At 43.8% G+C, this 10,005-nt stretch overlaps 1 pseudogene; it reads left to right on the top strand.

Moving 5' to 3' along the window:
- Positions 1-605: 605 nt before the first annotated feature.
- Positions 606-4,407, top strand: LOC128331042 (vomeronasal type-2 receptor 26-like; annotated as a pseudogene).
- The last annotated feature ends 5,598 nt before the right edge of the window (positions 4,408-10,005 follow it).

The following is a 10,005-nucleotide window of genomic DNA, read 5'->3' as shown; positions in this document are numbered from 1 at the left end:
GGGCCTGGCTGGTGGAAGTCTCCTCATGTGTTGTTGTGGCATGGAGCCACGCCACAGCAGCACATGAGCAACCAAATGGGGTTAGCGGAGCTCTAGCTAACCTCATTTAAGGGGAGGGGTACTTTAGGTTGTTTGCTTCCGGGAGCTGTGTGGCTCCCGTGGCAACAGATGACCAGGAGAAATTGGACTAGGCTCCCTTAGCCCGATTTCTCCTGGTCATGTGAATAGCTTTGAAAAGTGTTCTTCTTCCTATGCTGCCACTCATCTGAAGTGAAAAGGTGTGTGATGGGAAATCATTGTGTGAAGTCACACAGCAACAAGAAGATGAGCCAGTAGTGTATAAGCCACATTGTACACATATCCATATCACCTCTTTCCTTCCATTTCCTCTTTCAACCTAGCTCCATCACTTTCTAAGCACCGTCATGTTCAACAACAGTGTTGGAGACACTGTGCATTTTGATGACAATGGAGAATTAGTTGCAGAGTTTGATGTTACAAACTGGGTGACGTTCCCAAATGGGTCTTTTGTCAGAATCAAAGTTGGAAGACTGGACCCTCAGGCTTCTCCAGGCAAAGAGTTAACCATTAATGATGACCTGATCATGTGGCATGGAAGCTTTAACCAGGTAAGACAAGATTATCAACTCTATAAAATAATTCAGAAACGTTCCAGTTAAGCCATTTTTTAGTTCTGCCTAATTATCTTCAGATGTGAATTATCCTGGGTTTTATTGCCATTTTAAAACACCATTTCTTCCAATTTCTTTTAAATAAGCAGGAAAAGTGTTGCGATCTAACTTGCATTCTTCAGATCCATTTGGAAGGAGAGATTACAGCACATTTCCACACCTTTTTCACCATGAATGAAAACTGAAAGCACCTTAACACTAATCTCTAGTAAATTTACTTGTGTACATTTGAATTTACTTGTGTTTTGAATGTACGTGAAATTATGCACTTTCAGCATTCTTTGTGTGCATTAAAATATGACCTGTATAGGTGTGCATCTAAGGAACGTCACTGTTAAATATGCACAGGAGTGTGTTACAAAACTTAGTGGAAGGAGATTATTTTTCAGAATTAAGCAGTAACTGACTAAAGTGGGCTGATTCCACTCATCTGTTAGAAAATCTGGCCATTCGCTGCTCTAGTGAGTTGTGTGGCCTGTCTGTCCTACCCCACTTGGGCAAAGGCACGAGGCCTCTTCGGAGCTGATTTGCTCCGCTGCATGAGGGGGGCAGGGTTTACGGCATGCTTCAGACGCCGGCGTCCTTCTCTCTGGCTTCCCTTGGCTGGCACCCTCCCTCCCTCCCAGAGGTGTATCTAGGGAAAATAGCGCCTCGGGCAAGCACTGAAATTGCGCCCCCTGTCCAAACATCTGACATCCATCTTTCAGATAACTTTACCATAATATCAGCTCAAAAATACAAGTCAAGCTCGTTAATCTTTTAATATTTCAAAAACTGTTTAGCACTGGACGTAGCCAGACCAAAAAATGCTGGGAAACTAGAAATTTCAGTATGCTGGGGCTCATGAAATACCCAAATACTATGTGGAGGTGTACTTGGAAAACTAAACAGAAGTGCCTGTCTAATTCTCTACTATGCATTGTAGCATCACTAAATGGAGAATTTGACTTTTCCCAGATACTCTGAAAATAATTAAAGGATATGCAGAGTAAACTGTGTCACTGCTTGGAATATATTCTAGTATTTCAGAAAGACAGTTAAAATGAGAGAAAGAGAGCAAGGAACTCCCAGTGTGCCTTAATACTAAGGATTTCACAGTGATTCAAATACAAACTCACCATTAATAGCCATATTATTAAGACATCACATTTAACTCACTTATCACAAGAAGCAAAGTAAGAGCAAATAAATACAATCCTAGCTCCTAAGCTTCAGCTCAGTTCACAAGCCCTGATTCTCTGTACATAGTGCCAAACTGAATGTGTACAGTGACTTATAGTATATTAAATTTTAAAATTATTTTTTAATCTGTAGCCCCTTTGCGGGGCTTCCTAATGGCCGTGGGAGGGGGTCAGCAAAGGTTCCCCCTCCCCCTGCTGGCCTCTAGGGCCTTGCAGGGATCATTTGAGCATGTGCAGTAGCCATTTTTAAATTTTTTTTTTTTAAAAATGGCCACTGAAAAAAAATGGCCACTGCACATACTCACATGGCCTCTGCGAGGCCTGGCATGGTCTAGAGCCATGCACAGTGGCCATTTTGTTTTCAGTGGTCATTTTTAAAATTTAAAGATTAAATTAATTTTTTTAATTTTTCCCCTTTCATGTTTATGGACAGGTGCTTCCCCTTTCTGTGTGCAATGACAATTGCTATCCTGGCTACCGTAGGAAGAAGAAGGAGGGAGAGAAATTCTGCTGCTATGATTGCACTCCCTGTCCAGAAGGGATGATATCACCCCGCAAGGGTAGGAGAAACAATGCATCTTAGATGGATCAAGTGCCCCCCAAATGATCTAGTTTAGCCTAGGGGTAACTTGTCCATGAGGCAAGGTGAGGCTCTGGCCGCAGATGGTGCCTGCTCCATGGGCCGGCTAGTGCAGGAACCCTGCCCTACCCCCTTGAGCATTGCCTCACCTACCTGTCAGATTCCATTCCATCTCCTTGTGGCCTGTGGCCTTGCCTTGGTTTCCCTCCCCATGTATCCTCTTCACCACCTTAGCCTCTGTGCCTGTTTTAAATCACAAGTCAGATGTAGAGGCTCCAGCTGAAGGCCACTGAAAACATCTTTCCCCCGTCACTACCCATCAACTGTGAAGGCACATGAACTCAGAGAAGAGCATCGAAAGAGAATAATGCATGGATTGTGTCACAGTGCCAGCCCCCTACCCACCCACTCACCATGCCAGCTGGAGTCTGAGAAGAGGCAGCAAGCCTTGCTGGAGGAGCCTCAGGCAGAGTGGCACCCTCAGACACTGCCAAGGCAGCCCAGGGGCTGTTGCCTGCCCATGGAACTGAGAAGAGGTGCAGCCAAGGAGAATGGACCATAGCACCAGCAGAAGAAGTTGGTTGACGTGGAGGGCAACGAGAACAGGGACAAGTAGCCAGAGGCTGTGGTTGGGCAGGAGGTGTGTAATAAAGGCATGGAGGGGAGGTGTAGCAACAGGATGTCTGACCTATAGCTCCATATGTAAAGAGGGTAAGGCTGGTGATGAGATCAGGTGGAACCAGGGAGCAACTAAGACCTCCGGAGAGGGCTCAGTTACAAAGAGGAACCTGCTGTCAGGAGGAGGAAAAGGGTGAAGCCAACCCAGTTCCCTACCTCTGAGGCCAATTCCACGGACTCTGTTGCCTGCCCACGACACTGAGATGAGGTGCAGAGACTCTGAGACTCTGTCAAGCTGGGGTATTAGCTGGCAATCCATGTCTCCACAGTCAGATTCAAATTGTGGGCAGGGGGGATGGTCTATCAATAACAGCTCTTTCAAATTATTGAACTCTTTTTTCCTAGTGCTGAAATATTTATGGATCTTTTTTCAGACATAGACATGTGTGATAAATGTCTAGAAAATCAGTATCCCAACAAGGAGCACAATGAATGCATTCCTAAGGACATCATTTACCTCACTTACCAAGAGCCTTTAGGGTAGATATTAGCTATATTGACTATTTCTCTCTGTCTCATAACAATTTTTGTGCTTGGGACATTTATGAAGCATCGGGACACTCCCATAGTCAAAGCTAACAACCGCAGCCTCACCTACATCCTCCTCTTCTCCCTCCTCCTTTCCTTCCTCTGCTCCTTGCTCTTCATTGGACAGCCTGGAAAGCTGACCTGCCTTCTACGACAAACTGCTTTTGCCATCATCTTCTCGGTGGCCCTTTCGTCTGTGTTGGCAAAGACCATTACTGTGGTTCTGGCCTTCGTGGCTACCAAACCAGGATCTGGGATGAGGAAATGGATAGGGAAAAGACTGGCAAATGTCATTGTCTTTTCTTGCTCTTTTATCCAAGCAGGGATTTGTGTCCTTTGGTTAATTGCAGTACCTCCATTCCCTGATGTGGACATGCACTCTCTGAAGGGAGAAATCATAATGGAATGTAATGAGGGCTCAGCGACTATGTTTTACTGTGTCTTGGGGTATATGTGGTTCCTGGCCCTTGTCAGCTTCACTGTGGCTTTCCAAGCCAGGAAGTTACCTGATAGTTTCAATGAAGCCAAATTTATCACCTTCAGCATGTTGGTTTTCTGCAGCGTTTGGCTGTCCTTTGTTCCAACCTACCTGAGCACCAAAGGAAAATACATGGTCGCTGTGGAGATCTTCTCCATCTTGTCTTCAAGCACTGGATTGTTGGGTTGTATTTTCTTTCCTAAGTGCTACATCATTGTGCTGAAGCCTGCGCTGAACAGTAGGGAGCACTTAATAAGGAGGAAAAAATGAGATAATAAAAGTGTTTCTACATTCTGTTCTTAACACATCTTTCCTGGGGAACACGGGGGGAATGGTTATGCAATGACCTTCAGAAAACTACAGTTCCTAAGTGTCCTTTTTTGAAGATACAATGGTTATGCTGTTTAAGTAATTGGTTATATATTTATTCATTGACAATAAGAAGTTACCATAAAAGCATATTAAAAAAATGGAAAAGAAAAAGAACAGGTAGTAAAATCACAGTTCTGCAGGTTCTGTTTTTTACAAGATCATATTCTTATTCTCTGCTGTGAATAAATAAACCTCTTATGTTTTCAATATGAGATAAAGATAGAAAATAGCTAGGATCCCCCCTCCCCTATCTCCCATAGTTCTAGCATGATTTTTATAGTCTTCTATAAAGAACAGCATGAAGAACGTGGTACATGGCTAGCTACATCAGGGCTGCCTTTGTTCATTTATTGGATCCAGAAAAATGTCAAGATTTTAACATTATAAGCAGTGGTTCTGAATACCTTTATGTAGTGATATTCTCAACCATTTCAATTCATACATATTATTTGTGAAGTCAGAATTCAGGTCCACTTTTGTTATTTAAACCCAGTAGTGGGGTTTTTAAAATTCTGGATTAAATTAAACCTGGAGGTCATTCACACAATCGAAAACTGTGTTCTACTTGGGTTTGGGAACTGTGTGTACTCCCAATTTTTGATTGTGTGGAAGCAAGGTTAGAGGAAAACCTGGGTAGAAGTGATTGTGTGGCAGCAAGGTTGGAGGAACAGCTACCCAGGTTTTCCTCTAACCTTGCTTCCACACAATCAAAAATTGGGAGTACCCACAGTTCCCAAACCCAAGTAGAACACAGTTTTCGATTGTGTGAATGACCTCCTGGTCGCAAAATGATCAGCATGATGTACTTCTACAAGGGTAATTGAACAGGGTAATTGAATTTTAAGAAAGAATTATTCAATCTGTTTTCAAACCATCTCCACCAATCACAGGCTAGGTTCTATCTTTGGAGAATCTTCAGAAATATAACTTGAAACATGTTCCCTATTCTCCCTTTCTAACCACCTTCTCAAAATGAATGATCACATGAGTGACAGTGTCATAGGATTGCCATAATTGGTTTCCCCAGATCTTTCACTGTAGGCCTGACAGACACTATTTGCTCTCCATGTGTGTTCTACCAAATAGCTATAACAATACAGAGCTATTGCAGAGCAGTTGCCATCCAGGCTGTCTCCGACAGAGCTCAGGTGTTTTTCCTCCATTGTGCTGTATGGACAGTACCTGATTAAAATATAAAATTGATTTATTTAATTAAATCAGCATTCATATGGTATTAAAGTCAAAGGAAGAAGTTCTCAGAATGATAAACAGAGTAGGTTACATGTCCTACCCAATTTTGGAAGCTCTGCATACTCCTGTTTTGTGATAATCTCTGAGTAAAAGGCAATGTAGGAGGAGAAGGAAGTGATTGTGTGTGAGGCTCATGCTGGGAAGGATGACTTTTCATTCTACCTTGCTCCACAGCTATGTACAGCTGCTGGGTAGGATGCTGCCTTCCTATCCAGTGTGAGCCTCACACACGATCAGTTCCTCCCACTCCTATCTTGCTTTTTAATCACAGTCACAAAATGTGAGTGTTCACAGCTCTCAGATTTGGGTAGGACATGTCCCCTACCAGAGTTCCCACAAATTTTTTAAAGTAGTGAGTGGGGAGAGGTTTGTCCTGGGCGGCAGCACTAAGGCAGTGTGGAAACATAGCACATGCGCGCGCACACACACACACACAACACTCACACACAGTACTCTCATGCACACTCAGTTTCTCACACAGTGATTTTTCTTTTCAGGGCACACATTTTTTTTACCTCTCCCCCCCATGGGGGGAGCTGCTGCCACCTCCCATCCTCCCTCCACCCCCAGGCCCCTACCTGTGATTTCTGTCTGGGCTGCTGGGGCAGGGAGCCCCAGGGGAGGGGAGTTGCTGGGGGTAAGGATCCACTGGGGGGGGAGGAGCCGCTGTCACTTTCTCCCCCATCTTCCTCCCTCCCTCCCATCCTCCCTCCCATCCTCCTCTGGCTGCAGATCTCACAAGATCTGCAGCCGGAACTTGAGAACAAATCGTTAGTACTTACCTGAATGGTCATTCTCCTCGGAAATATGGGTTGTATCCGTGAAGGCTCATGGGTTGTCATGACCTCTTGCTCCGAGACAGGGCCAATCAAGAGCTTTGCCTCCACCAGGAGGGAGGGGCAATCCCCTCAATCTTCAGTTTGTAGACAGCTCCAATTAGCTCCAAAGAAACTCAAAGAACAGAGCAGAAAAAACAGAAGGAACTTAGGGGGTAAGGCAATGCACACACCCCAGAACATACTCTAGTACTAATTCAACACCCTCCAGCGAGAACAGTCCACCCCAGAAAGGAAACTGCCCCAACAGAGAAAAAACAGGACAGCACAAGGACACTAGAAGACAGAAAGGAAGACCAGACAACTTGTGGTGGGACGGATACAACCCATACTTCTGAGGAGAATGACCATTCAGGTAAGTAGTGACGATTCATTCTCCCTCAGAAGAGGGTTGTATCCATGAAGGATCATGGGACCTACCATAGCCCCTCCCTGCAATCGGTTGGGAAGTCTGGTCTCATCCCTCCCAGGAACACCCCTCCGCCACAATGAGGCAGTATAGTAGGACTTGGGGGGCATAACAGGACTTGGCGGGGGGCAGCATAGCAGGACTTGCATACCATAATAAGGAGATAATTACAGTATACTGACCTACTGTCTGTGTCTCATGACACAGTTGTTGACACAGCCACCCACAACAACTCTGGAAAGTCAGTTAGGTTAGTGTTACATATATAATTGCCATCCTTGATTATGTTATATGCACTGTTGTAATCTTATAGTAATAAAATTTATATATATATTTTAAAAAGGTTTGGAACCACCACTGACATGATGGAGGCCACAAGTAAAGCGCTTATTCATGCAAACATTGAGGCTGTTCTCGCACACACAAGATAAGCCAGACTACAGATGCCCAGCTTGGGTTAGGCTGAGTGTGGAACCACTGGGTTCAGGCCCAATCCCGGTGGGCCAGTACCACCTAGCCCGACTTCGTAGCTCTGCTGCTGGCCGAGGTTAAGGAAACGATTGCTCCCTTAACCCAGGCTTGCTACTCATGTGCAAGCTAGGCTGCTTCTAGTCTGGACGAACATAGAGATGGGTGCCTAGAGTGCCCGTCTCCAGGGGGAATCCACCAACGCATCATACATGTCATGTGGTGCATTGTGGGATCTCTTGAGGCCAGGACAATGAGTCCTGGATTCTGTTTACTGTCACTGCTGGGAGCAGCATGTTGACTCATCTGCACTTCTCCTGGCAGCGCTGGTCATGTGAGTGACCAGTTTGCATGCCTTCAAGGCTGCCAGCAGTTGTCTGGGGGAAGGTATGTTGAACCCTGCCTCCCCCCCCACACCTGCTTGATTGCATTTGTGTTTGTTTGTGTGTATAGCCCCATTATATATAGATTATTATCAAAATAATAATAATATATACCCCATTACAGTTAGCTGCATTTCCCATGTGTACTGCTTTGTCCATTCATATGTAGGGTTGGTGAGATCTGTCTAGGCCACCAGTCATTGGCATGATAATACTGCATGTGATTGATCAGTGGCTATGATCAATCAATTTAATCATGACAGGATGCATTTGAACCCTTACCACAACATGTGTAAGGTATTAGCCCATACCCTTTGGCAAACCTGCTTCAGCCCTGAGATATAGAAACTGGCCACTGAAAGCACAGGATTCAGTGGCCCATCCCAAGGGTCTGTCTGCTACATCACACTTACCCTCCACATTAAGTCATGGTAAGGGTTACACCCCAACTAAGTTATTCAGTATTACTACTTAGGATTTACTCTACAGGGCTACTTAATTTCAAATCTACTACTCAGGAGTAATTTAGTCTGAGTGTAAGCTACTGAGGTAATGTAAGAATTTGTGGAACAATTTAACACCTGAACATTGTTATATACAAGTGTTGTGCTACACACAAAAAGGGAAGAAGGTGAAAGACAATAGTACTAGCTCTGGCAGTCGCTACCTCATGGGGCCTATATGAGGTGTAGGACTGAATCAAAATGCCCCACCCAACTTTGTGACCTTTGTCGCATAGCATGAAGTTTGGCAGGCATATCAGCAGGCTGCGAATTGTGAAGTGAACTTTCCCCAGAAGTCTCTGGAATAAGTCTTCTTCCTTCACTGTGTTGGTAGTGGCTGTACACTACGTGTGTGTAAATGAGGAAGTCAACCAGTGTGTGAATGAGAAGGGTCTTTGTATGCTTTCTGGGTCTGTGTGCTGTTTCTGTAAAAGAAGACAAAAGCTGAGAGGAAGACTAATCAAACTGAGTGGAACTTACTTCCAAGAAAACATGCAGTCGCTTGTGTTGTAATGGTGAAAAATGGGGAGCTTATGTTTGCTTCTGAATTCTCACCCATGGAGCCACATGGACATGCCTGTTATTACCCCTGGATCTGCTTACTGTTAGGTGCCTTCTGCCCCACTAGCCCCAATGGGCACCAGCCATCACTGAATTCCCACACTTTTGACACAGTTCAAAAATTTGTTATAAGTACACCATTTAGGAAAGCTATAACTGCATTTTTAAAAGGAGTGGACAGCCACTCCAGATGTCACTTCCTCATGAAGAAAATATTAATTATGGAAACTATTTCAGTAAAAATATAAACATTTTCCTAGCTTTTCCCCCCATCTATGATGCCACAGCAAAGGACAAAACACAAGGGAAATAATTTTACCTCTCGACATTTTGAAAATTACTGTTTTTCTTCTTGCTCCCCAGTGGATTCCCAACTATAGCAGTCTCAACCATAACCACATCTAAAAGATGCTACATAACACCCCTACCCAACTATTTAGAACAGAATCTATGGCTAGGCAAAGCTCTGTCAGGTTTTTAAATTTTTTTTCTTTGTATGTTTGATCCTCCTTCGCAGTGTAGGCTATGTTCCCGTCAATACATTCTCTCTCACAATTGAACAGAGGGGGGGAAAAACCAGTGAGCATATATGCAAATAATAACTTTTATGTTCCATTATAACCCTCCTAGTATGGGAAATGGTGGGAGTAGCATCAAAACATTAGAGAGGAAGAGCCCAATATGGCCCATTATCCTGCCTCTTTTAGATTAGATAAGGAGGTTTAGATAAGTAGTCAGGTAGACAGAGATTTAATATTAAAAGCACATGATAGGTGCACATGATGTAGCTGCTTTACTTAAGATAACTAGATCAGGGTCTACTCATTGGCTGGATGGAAGACTGCTTGGGAATTCCACATATTTGGCTTTGGTGGGAGAATGGCACAAAATAAATCTAAAAAATATGTATACATATCTTTAAACTGAGAATTCTAGCTGCTATTTGGAGGATTTTTGCATTTTTGTTCTGTTTTGGTTTTTGTGCACTGAATTGAAGATATAAATATCTGTAACTCTGCAGGTATATGTGAGAATTTAAAACACCCAGAAAGCTTACATTGGAACAAATATCTTCAGAAAAGATC

Source organism: Hemicordylus capensis, chromosome 6, assembly GCF_027244095.1.
Source record: "Hemicordylus capensis ecotype Gifberg chromosome 6, rHemCap1.1.pri, whole genome shotgun sequence".
NCBI classification, from domain to species: domain Eukaryota; kingdom Metazoa; phylum Chordata; class Lepidosauria; order Squamata; family Cordylidae; genus Hemicordylus; species Hemicordylus capensis.
Note: the sequence above shows the minus strand (reverse complement) of the source record. Positions and strands in the feature narration are given on the sequence as shown.